Source organism: Rana temporaria, chromosome 12 (genome assembly GCF_905171775.1).
Source record: "Rana temporaria chromosome 12, aRanTem1.1, whole genome shotgun sequence".
NCBI classification, from domain to species: domain Eukaryota; kingdom Metazoa; phylum Chordata; class Amphibia; order Anura; family Ranidae; genus Rana; species Rana temporaria.
This window is the reverse complement of record NC_053500.1, coordinates 121,964,245-121,976,504: the sequence shown is the minus strand read 5'-3', so window position 1 is coordinate 121,976,504 and position 12,260 is coordinate 121,964,245. Positions and strand designations below refer to the sequence as shown.

At 43.3% G+C, this 12,260-nt stretch overlaps 1 protein-coding gene across 2 annotated transcripts in view; it reads left to right on the top strand.

The window, feature by feature from the left end:
- Nucleotides 1-499: 499 nt before the first annotated feature.
- PPP1R16B (protein phosphatase 1 regulatory subunit 16B) overlaps nt 500-12,260 on the top strand; it is a 76,361-nt gene continuing 64,600 nt past the window's right edge. For both annotated transcript variants that reach the window (XM_040330448.1, XM_040330450.1), the window contains exon 1: nt 500-751. The gene's annotated coding sequence lies outside the window, so the exon portion shown is untranslated. The remainder of the gene's footprint in view (nt 752-12,260) is intronic.

Sequence of the window (12,260 nt, the reverse complement as noted above, 5' to 3'; positions counted from 1 at the left end):
GTGTGTATCTGTATTATACAGTGTGGTGTGTATCTGTATTATACAGAGTAGTGTGTATCTGTATTATACAGTGTGGTGTGTATCTGTATTATACACAGAGTGGTGTGTATCTGTATTATACAGAGTGGTGTGTATCTGTATTATACAGTGTGGTGTGTATCTGTATTATACAGAGTAGTGTGTATCTGTATTATACAGTGTGGTGTGTATCTGTATTATACACAGAGTGGTGTGTATCTGTATTATACAGAGTGGTGTGTATCTGTATTATACACAGAGCGGTGTGTATCTGTATAATACAGAGCGGTGTGTATCTGTATTATACACAGAGCGTTGTGTATCTGTATAATACAGAGCGGTGTGTATCTGTATTATACCTGTAGTTTGCGGAGAACAATGCGTCTGTGTATTACACCCGGGGTAGTATGTATGAGACATGCGGGCTGTGCTCTGTGTATTAGCAATGCTGGAGGTGGAGTTGTATAATGAGTCTCTGCACTCTCTCCCCCTCCTTTCCTCGCTCAGCTCTCAGGCTGCAGCAGACGCCTCCTCTCTTTAGCCTGCAGAGCTGACAGCAATGTGCACTGATGCCAGCAGTCTGCCTTCTACGCCGGTCCCCCAGCACTGTCTGCATTAGTCCCCCTACGCTGTCAGGTGGCTCCCAATTTCCTGATTTCTCTGCCCCGGTGGTAAACCGGTCTACCGCTGAGATCTTCTTCTAAACCTCGTCTACTGGTCCCAGAGCATACAGGTAACCAACAATCTATTCCATTCAAAGCTTCAGCGATATTCTATACGTGTCACGTGTTTATGTATATGTCCATTATGGTTTCCAGCGCATGATATGAATGTGAAATTATCCTATTTTCTAATAGAATTGTATTTGTATAGCGCACAGCATCAGTGGGTGCATTGAGCACATCATATACTTACATCTTGTATATGCAGCATTGGGTGAATTTATACAGTATAGGGACATAAAGCATGTGTGACTGTACTGCATATATAGGGGCTGTGTTCACACTGGACACAATACCTATACATCATTGTCACTGTTCTGTGCAGGGGAACACGTGTATCGGTCATCCAGGGTGAACTGTAAAGTATATTTGTGTCCCAGGATATAGATAGATAGATAGATAGATAGATAGATAGATAGATAGATAGATAGATAGATAGATAGATAGATAGATAGATAGATAGAGAATGTGTCCTAGGAACAGGAGATTGATAGATAGATAGATAGATAGATAGATAGATAGATAGATAGATAGATAGATAGATAGATAGAGAATGTGTCCTAGGAACAGGAGATAGATAGATAGATAGATAGATAGATAGATAGATAGATAGATAGAGAATGTGTCCTAGGAACAGGAGATTGATAGATAGATAGATAGATAGATAGATAGATAGATAGATAGAGTGTCCTAGGAACAGGCGGTAGATAGATAATGTATCCTAGGAACAGGAGATAGATAGATAGATAGAGAATGTGTCCTAGGAACAGGAGATAGATAGATAGATAGATAGATAGATAGATAGATAGATAGATAGATAGATAGATAGATAGATAGAGTGTCCTAGGAACAGGCGGTAGATAGATAATGTATCCTAGGAACAGGAGATAGATAGATAGATAGATAGATAGATAGATAGATAGAGAATGTGTCCTAGGAACAGGAGATAGATAGATAGATAGATAGATAGATAGATAGATAGATAGAGTGTCCTAGGAACAGGAGGTAGATAGATAATGTATCCTAGGAACAGGAGTCACTTACACTGTCGGATCTTAAATGCAAGTACGCCGCCCGCCGCTAGATGGCATGTACGTGAAGGACTCATTTGCTTATGCAAATGAGCCTGCTACGCCGATTCCCGAACGATTTTGCGTCGCGTACCCGTCGCTAACGTCGTTTGCGTAAGCGGAAACTTACTCCTGCTATATGAGGAGTAAGTTTCCGCAAGTCCCACGTAGGTCATGTTACGGATGGCGTCGGGTCCGCGTTGTATTTTTCCGTCGGCTCTGTCGTTTCCGTAAGTCGTTCTTGAATACGACTTTACGTCAATGACGCACAAGTCGGCGTCATTGACGTTTTACGCCGAGAACTGGAGCATGCGCACTGGGCTTTTTTAAGCCCGGCGCATGCGCAGTTACTTAGAATTGGGGGCGCGCTTAATTTGAATAGAAGCCGCCCCCTTGGAGATACGCGTGGCTACGCTGGGGCATTTACACTCCGCCGCCCCAAACTACGGAGCAAGTGTTTGGGGAATACAGCACTTGCTCCTGTAGGTTGGGGCGGCGGAGTGTAAATGCCTTACGCGCAGCCCGCGGACATTTAGCCAGAATATGGGCCACTATGTGTCCTAGGAACAGGAGATTGATAGATAGATAAATAGATAGATAGATAGATAGATAGATAGATAGATAGATAGATAGACAGATAGAGTGTCCTAGGAACAGGAGGTAGATAGATAATGTATCCTAGGAACAGGAGATATATAGATAGATAGATAGATAGATAGATAGATAGATAGATAGATAGATAGATAGATAGAGAATGTGTCCTAGGAACAGGAGATTGATAGATAGATAAATAGATAGATAGATAGATAGATAGATAGTCCACGGAACAGGAGATTGATAGATAGATAGATAAATAGATAGATAGCTAGGGCTTTCTCAACCTTTTTATCCCATACCCATAGGAACCCTTGAAATAGTTTTCAGGTCTCGGGGAACCCTTGCTAAAACCAATTCATTGATGACCAGTGATAAATGCCCCTTACATTGGTGGTCAGTGGAAAAATTACAACCCCCTATTGGCTCTACCATTTGGTGTTGACCCCAGGACTATGCCGGCACCATCAGATGAAAGGTCATAAAGCCGCAGCCCAAGGAACCTGTCACAAACTCTGGAGGAACTTTAGGGTTCCTCAGAACCCTGGTTGAAAATGGCATAGCAATATAGATAGATAGATAGATAGATAGATAGATAGATAGATAGATAGATAGATAGATAGATAGATAGATAATGTATCCTAGGAAAATGAGATAGATAGATAGATAGATAGATAGATAGATAGATAGATAGATAGATAGATAGATAATCTGTCCTAGGAATGGGAGATCGATAGAAAGATAGGGCTTTCTCGACCTTTTTATCCCATAGGAACCCTCGAAATAGTTTTCAGGTCTCGGGGAACCCTTGCTAAAACCAATTCATTGATGGCCAGTGAGATAAATGCCCCTTACAAATTGCACTATGCCGGCACCATCAGATGAAAGGTCTTAAAGCCACAGCCCAAGGAACCTGTCACAACCTCTGGAGGAACCTTAGGGTTCCTCAGAACCCTGGTTGAAAATGGCATAGCAATAGATAGATAGATAGATAGATAGATAGATAGATAGATAGATAGATAGATAATCTGTCCTAGGAACAGGAGATCGATAGATAGCTTTCTCAACCTTTTTATCCCATAGCAACCCTTAAATTTGTTTTTTTACGTCTCGGAAAACCCTTGCTAAAACAAATTCATTGGTGGCTAGTGAGATAAATGCCTCTTACATTGGTGGTCAGTGGAAAGAATACAACCCCCTATTGGCTCTACCATTTGGTGTTGACCCCAGGACTATGCCGGCACCATCAGATGAAAGGTCATAAAGCTGCAGCCCAAGGAACCTGTCACAACCTTTGGAGGAACCTTAGGGTTGTTCAGAACCCTGGTTGAAAATGGCATAGTGATAGATAGATCATCCTTTTTCAACCTTTTTATCCCAGAGGAACCCTTGAAATAGTTCTTAGGTCTTTGGGGCTTTGAATGACCCTTGCTAAAACCAATTCATTGGTGGTCAGTGAGATAAATGTCCCTTACAATGGTGGTCAGTGGGAAGAATACAACCTGTATTGACTCTACCAAGTGGTGTTGACCCCAGAATTATTACCCTGGTTGAGAATGGGATAGATAGATAGATAGATAGATAGATAGATAGATAGATAGAGAATGTGTCCTAGGAACAGGAGATTGATAGATAGATAAATAGATAGATAGCTAGGGCTTTCTCAACCTTTTTGTCCCATAGGAACCCTTGAAATAGTTTTCAGGTCTCGGAGAACCCTTGCTAAAACCAATTCATTGGTGGCTAGTGAGATAAATGCCTCTTACATTGGTGGTCATTGGAAAGAATACAACCCTCTATTGGCTCTACCATTTGGTGTTGACCCCAGGACTATGCCGGCACCATCAGATGAAAGGTCATAAAGCCGCAGCCCAAGGAACCTGTCACAACCTCTGGAGGAACCTTAGGGTTGTACTGAACCGTGGTTGAAAATGGCATAGCGATAGATAGATAGATAGATAGATAGATAGATAGATAGATAGATAGATAGATAATGTATCCTAGGAAAAGGAGATACTGTAGATAGATAGATAGAGAATATGTCCTAGGAACGGGAGATCGATAGATAGATAGCTAGGGCTTTCTCATCCTTTTTATCCCATAGGAACCCTTGAAATAGTTTTCATGTCTCGGGGAACCCTTGCTAAAGCCAATTCATTGGTGGCCAGTGAGATAAATGCCCCTTACATTGGTGGTCAGTGGAAAGAATACAACCCCCTATTGGCTCTACCATTTGGTGTTGACCCCAGGACTATGCCGGCATGAAAGGTCATAAAGCCGCAGCCCAAGGAACCTGTCACAAGCTCTGGAGGAACCTTAGGGTTGTTCAGAACCCTGGTTGAAAATGGCATAGCGATAGATAGATCATCCTTTTTCAACCTTTCTATCCCAGAGGAACCCTTGAAATAGTTCTCAGTTCTTTGAGGCTTTGAACGACCCTTGCTAAAACCAATTCATTGGTGGTCAGTGAGATAAATGTCCCTTACAATGGTGGTCAGTGGGAAGAATACAACCTGTATTGACTCTACCAAGTGGTGTTGACCCCAGAATTATTACCCTGGTTGAGAATGGGATAGATAGATAGATAGATAGATAGATAGATAGATAGATAGATAGATAGATAGATAGATAGATAGATAGATAGATCATCTTTTCTCAACCTTTTTACCCCAGAAGATCCCTTGAAATCGTTCTCAGGTCTTTGAGGAACCCTTGCTAAAACCAATTCATTGGTGGTCAGTAGGAAGCATGCAACCTCTACTGACTCTACCAAGTGGCAATGACCCTGGAATTAGGCTGATCAATGGGCCACAGTCCAAGGACTCTGTAGCAATCTCTGGAGGAACCTTAGGGCTCCTCTGAACCCTGGTTGAGAAAGGCATGGATAGATAGATAGATAGATAGATAGATAGATAGATAGATAGATAGATAGATAGATAGATAGATAGAGTTCTCAGGTCTCTTGCTAAAACAAATTCATTGGTAGTCAGTGGGAAGAATGCAATACTTGATTTACCAAGTGGCACTGGCCCTGGAATTATGTAGGCACTATCAAATGGGAGGTCAATCAGCCGCCGCGACCTCTGGAGGAGCCCTGGTTAAGAATGGCTCAGATAGGGAGATAGATAAATAATGTGTCCCAGGGGCAGGATATAAGATAGAGAGATAGATAAAAACATAAAATAACTTAAGACATAGATCCACAATAACATACATATACATTAACAGTGAGTGGCCGGTTCACACAGGCGCGACTCAGCTGCCTGACAAGTCGCGCTCTGCTCTGTTCAATGGAACCGTTCTAATAGAGCGACTCAAGTCGCTCCGACTTAGAAAAAGGTTCTTGTACGACTTTGGGTTGACACGGGGCGGCTTCAATACAGAAGTCATTTTGCAAATCGCCTCTGAAGTCGTCTTGAGATCGCCTTGCCGAGTCGCCCCCAAAGTCGTGCCGCCCCTGTGTGAACCGGCTCTTAGCATCCAGGGCTGGCTTTGGAGTGGATCTTCAGACCATATGTAAGGATGGGGTATGCCTGTAACTCTAGTTGCCCCTTTTTCCCCCAAGGTATTGTGTTTATTAAAAGATTTGAATAATGGAGGTGATACTGAAAAAGTGGACACATGTAAAGTTGACAATGAAGGCATAAGTAGGTGCACCCTATGATAGGATTCAGGCCTTGTACACACGATAAGTTAACCAGAGGACAACGGTCTGATGGACCGGTTTCATCGGTCAAAACCGATCGTGTGTGGGCCCCATAGGTTATTTAACCATTGGTTAAAAAAAAGCCAACTTGCTTTAAATTTAACCGATAGGTCAAAACCGATCGTTAGTAGGCACGACCATCGGTTAAAAATCTACGCATGCTCAGAATCAAGTCAACGCATGCTTGGAAGCATTGAACTTCATTTTTTTCAGCACGTCGTTGTGTTTTACGTCACCGTGTTCTGACACAATCGGTTATTTAACATATGGTGTGTAGGCGCGACGGACCATCAGTCAGCTTCACCGGTTAACCGATGACAACGGTCCATCAGACCGTTCTCATCGGATGGACTGATTGTGTGTACAAGGCTTTAGAGTTCAGGAATGAGTCACTCAGGTGGAGGGATGGAGGCATTATGCATGTGCTTGCCTGTATGACCAGGATATCTTTTAAAAAGTTGAACTCTAGTTAATAATTGGGATTAGATGGGTTGTAAAGGTACAATTTTTCTTTCCTAAATGGCTTCCTTTACCTTAGTGCAGTCCTCCTTCACTTACCTCATCCTTCCATTTTGCTTTTAAATGTCCTTATTTCTTCTGAGAAATCCTCACTTCCTGTTCTTCTGTCTGTAACTCCACACAGTAATGCAAGGCTTTCTCCCTGGTGTGGAGTGTCGTGCTCGCCCCCTCCCTTGGACTACTGAAGAGTCAGGATGCTCTCTACATTGAAAATAGAGAAAGGATCTGTGTATTAGTGGGCATCCTGACTCTTCTGTAGTCCAAGGGAGGGGGCGAGCACGACGCTCCACACCAGGGAGAAAGCCTCGCATTACTGTGTGGAGTTACAGACAGAAGAACAGGAAGTGAGGATTTCTCAGAAGAAATAAGGACATTTAAAAGCAAAATGGAAGGATGAGGTAAGTGAAGGAGGACTGCACTAAGGTAAAGGAAGCTATTTAGGGGGGAAAAATTCCTTTACAACCCCTTTAATTGCTGAAGAGTAAAGCCTCGTACACACGATCAGTCCATCCGATGAGAACGGTCTGATGGACCGTTGTCATCGGTTAACCGATGGTCCGTCGCGCCCACACACCATCGTTAAATAACCGATCGTGTCAGAACGCGGTGACGTAAAACACAACAACGTGCTGAAAAAAACGAAGTTCAATGCTTCCAACTTTCCCTCCACTCGATTCTGACCATGCGTGGATTTTCTAACCAAAGGTTGTGCCTACTAACGATCGGTTTTGTCCTATCGGTTAGGAATCCATCGGTTAAATTTAAAACAAGTTGGCTTTTTTTTTAACCGATGGTTAAATAACTTATGGGGCCCACACACGATCGGTTTTGACCGATGAAAACGGTCCTCTGTTTAACCTATCGTGTGTACGAGGCCTAACCCTACTGTAAGACACAAGTAACAGGAGAGTGTTGGAATACCCAATGAACACACCTTACCTGCATATTTATTAATAGTAGATCTGGGATAATTATTAAACTATTTAATGTACACAGGGTTGCATGGTTAATCAAAAATCAATGTTAATAGTGGGCTGGATTCAAGAAGCAATTGCGCCTGTGTAACCATAGTTACACAGGCGCAATTGCTTACTTGCCCCGACGTAACAAATGCTCCTGATTCAGGAACCTCGTTACGCCGACTGCAGCCTAAGATATGTGCGGCATAAGGCTCTTATGCCCGCATATCTTAGGCTGCATTCTTGCGATGGCCGCTAGGTGGCGTTCCCGTTGTGCTCAGCGTATAGTATGCAAATTGCATACTAACACCGATTCACAACGTTGCGCGAGCCCTGCGTACGCAGTTTTACGTCGTTTCCGTACGGCGTTTTTCGCGTAAGGCTGCCCCTGCTATTAGCAGGGGCAGCCAATGTTACGTATACCCGTCATTCCCGTTTTGCGAAATTTCAAATGTACGTAGTTTGCGTAAGTGATTCGTGAATGGCGCTGGACGCCATTCACGTTCACTTTGAAGCAAATGACGTCCTTGCGACGTCATTTGCCGCAATGCACGTCGGGAAAGTTTCCCGACGGAGCATGCGCTCTACGATCGGCGCGGGAACGCGCCTAATTTAAATGATTCCCGCCCCCTACGGGATCATTTAAATTGCGCGCTCTTACGCCCGGCATTTTGCCGGCGCGCCCACGCAATTTACGGAGCTACTGCTCCGTGAATCAAGGGCAGCGCAGTAAATTTGCGGGGGCGCAGGGCAAAAACGTTGCCCTGCGCCTCCGCGAAAAAAGCGCAAATGTTCCTGAATCCAGCCCAGTATGTTTTTTTTTGTTGTTGTTTTTTTTCCACGCTATATTTAATAGCTGTCAGTTCAAAGCAATCTGTATTTATTCTGCCAAAAAATAAATTCCTTCATTTGCGCAGTAAATTTCGGCCTAGGTTTTCCTAGGAAGAAAAGGCATGACAGCGTATCATTTCTGGATTCTATTTGCCATGCGATTTCCAAGCTCATCCTTTGGACTTTTCTTTGCCGTGTGAAGACCGCATGATGCCTCTGCATCCCGAGCTGTAGAAGGAGGCTTTAACTAGTTCTGTTCCAGTTCAGTTCCAGATCACAGGGTCACCACAGGAGGTTGGAGGCTTATACGTTAATCTCAGGTGATGCTGAGAATTCTTGGCATTTGTGCATATTTGCACTGATTACGCTTCCTGCTAATCGCTTTCCATGCTTCCTGATGTCATGTGGCACGCTGACAAGAACGAGTGGTGATAGGTCTACGAATTAAATCTAGTGGTGTCAGTTTTTCCAGCTAGTATTGTTTGATGGCATTTATTGTATATATATATATTTATATATGTATATATATATATATATATATATATATATATATATATATATATGTTTGATTTATATATTTTTTTTTTTTACATACATTTTTTTCTATATTATTATTATTATTATTATTATTATTATTATACAGAGTTTATATAGCGCCAACAGATTGCGCAGTACTTTACAACATGAAGACAGACAGTACAGTAGTTACAATACAATTCAATACAGCTCATTAGAGCTTACAATCTAGAAGGGAGGGTCAAGTGGAACAAAAGGTAATAGCTGTGGGGGATGATCAGATGGAGAAAATGGAAACACAGGCCCGGATTCACGTAGAATGGCGTATCTTTGTGCGGGCGTAACGTATCCTATTTACGTTACGCCTCCACAACTTTTACAGGCAAGTGCCGTATTCTCAAATGAAAGTTGCGGCGGCGTAGCGTAAATAGGCCGGCGTATAGGCGTGGAATTCAAATGTTAAAGATGTGGGCGTGTGTTATGTTAATTTTACTTGACCCGACGTAAATGACGTTTTTTTTTAACGGCGCATGCGCCGTCCGTGGGGGTATCCCAGTGCGCATGCTCGAAATTAACCCGCAACAAGCCAATGCTTACGACGTGAACGTCATTCTACGCAAAGCCCTATTCGCGAACGACTTACGCAAACGACGTCAAATTTTCAAAATTCAAAGCGGGAACGACGTCCATACTTAACATTGAGTACGCCTCATATAGCAGGGGTAACTTTACGCCGGAAAAAAGCCTTACGGAAACGACGTAAAAAAATGCGCCGTCCGGACGTACGTTTGTGGATTCGCGTATCTAGCTAATTTGCATACTCGACGCGGAATTCGACGGAAGCCCCACCTAGCGGCCAGCGTAAATATGCACCTTAGATCCGACGGCGTACTAAGACGTACGCCAGTCGGATCTAGCCCAGCTTCAGGCGTATCTTGTTTTGTGGATACAAAACAAAGATACGCCGGAGCTAAATAGAAGTTACGCGGCGTATCAATAGATACGCCGTCGTAACTTCTTTGTGGATCTGCCCCACAGTTGTTAGGTGTGGGTAGGATAGGCTTCTCTGAAGAGAAGGGTTTTCAGGGATCTTCTAAATGCTAATAGAGTAGGAGAAAATCAGACAGAATGGGGTAACGAGTTCCATAAGATTGGAGAGGTTCTGGAAAAGTCCTGTAGGTGAGTATGGGAGGAGGTGATAAGGATGTTAGGCCCCTTTCACACTGAGGCGGGAGGTGCGGTGGCGGTATAGCGCCGCTAAAAATAGCGGCGCTATACCGTCGGAATTGCTGTGGGATTCGGTCGCTAACGGTGCGGTATTAACCCCCGCTAGCGGCCGATAAAGGGTTGATACCGGGTCCCCAAATCCGGGAGATGAGGCGCAAAAAGGTGACTCGAGTATAAGCCGAGGGGGGCATTTTCAGCACAAAAAATGTACTGAAAAACTCGGCTTATACTCGAGTATATACGGTATAGCTATATATGTAATTCTGTACTTCCGGGTAGGAGGCACGCACCACTGGCATGCTTCTTCCGCTGTAATTAGTCACAGCAGAAGCCGATCAGCAGGTTCCGCCCAATGGATGTCCTCTGGCACTCGCTGATCGTCAAGGAGACACACAGAATGGAGCTCTGCCTATGTAAACAAGGTAGCCTGGATGTGCTGGATTTTGTTTCCCTGGAAAGCAAGGAATAAAATCCAGCAAATCCCTGAGTAAAAACACCACACACTGTACACACAAAAACACTAGCTAGGCACACAGTTAACCCCTTGATCACCCTAGATATTTAACCCCTTCCCAGCCAGCTATTAGTACAGTGACAGTGCATATTTTTTGCATGGATCACTGTATTAGTGTCACCGGTTGCCACAAAATTTCAAAAGTGTGGGATTGCTGATCGCCGCCATTACTAGTAAAAAAAAAAAAAAAAAAAAAAATCCAGTATATCCCATAGTTTGTAGACGCTATGGGCCAGATCCACAAAGAACTTACGGCGGTGTATCTATTGATACGCTGCATAAGTTCTACGATGCGCAGTCGTATCTTTGTTTTGTATCCACAAAACAAGATACGCCTGAATGTGGGCTAGATCCGACTGACATACGTCTTAGTACGCCGTCGGATGTAAGGTGCATATTTACGCTGGCTACCAGGTGGCGCTTCCGCGTCGAGTATGCAAATTAGCTAGATACGCCGATCCTCAAACGTACGTCCGCCCGGCGCATTTTTTTACGTCGTTTACGTAAGGCTTTTTTCGGCGTAACGTTACCCCTGCCTCTATGAGGCGTACGCAATGTTAAGTATGGATGTCGGGACAGCGTTGAATTTTCCGTCGTTTACGTAGTTTGTGGAAATTGTTTGCGAATAGGGCTTTGCATAAGTTACGTTCACGTCGAAAACATTGACTATTTGCGACGTGATTTCGCGCATGCGCACTGGGCTACCCCACGGACGGCACATGCGCCGTTCGTTCAAAACGTCAATCACGTCGGGTCACGATTCATTAGCATAAAACACGCCCACCTCTTCACAATTTGAATTAGGCGCGCTTACGCCGGCACATTTACGCTACGCCGCTGTAACTTAGGACGCAAGTGCTTTGAAAATACAGCACTTGCCTCACTAAGTTGGGGCGGCGTAGCGTAAATGAGATGCGCTACGCCCGCCTAGATATGCGCGGAGGTACGTGGATCTGGCCCTATAACTTTTGTGCAAACCAATCAATATACGCTTATTTGGGATTTTAATTTACCAAAAATATGTAGCAGAATACACATTGGCCTAAATTAATAGACATTTTTTTTGTGTGTGTTTTAGATCTCAATATTTTTATTGGAAAATAAACAAAGTTTGGCATAAACAGGCATAATAATAATGCAGCAAAATCGACTCTCACTTCGTCAACATAATAGCATACATTTTTGTTTGGTATTTTATAGCAAAAAGTAAAAAATTGTTAGCTTGTTTTGGTTTATAGCGCAAAATATAAAAGAAAAACGTGTTTTTTAAATACCACCAAATACCACCAAAAGAAAGTTCTATTTGTGGGAGGAAAATTGCATAAAATGTAATTGGGTACAGCGTTGCATGTCCACGCAAATGCCAGTTAAAGTAACGCAGTGCTGAAAAAAATGGCTTGGTCATGAAGGGGGGTAAATCTTCTGGAGGTCAAGTGGTTAAAGGGGTGGTTCACCCTAAAAACTACTTTTTTTTATTACACTGGCCCCCCACATTACAATACGATTAAGGCTTTTATTATTTTTTTGATGCTGTACATACCTTTGTACAGCATATTCACCCGTTGCGAGTCCCGCGGGAGTGGG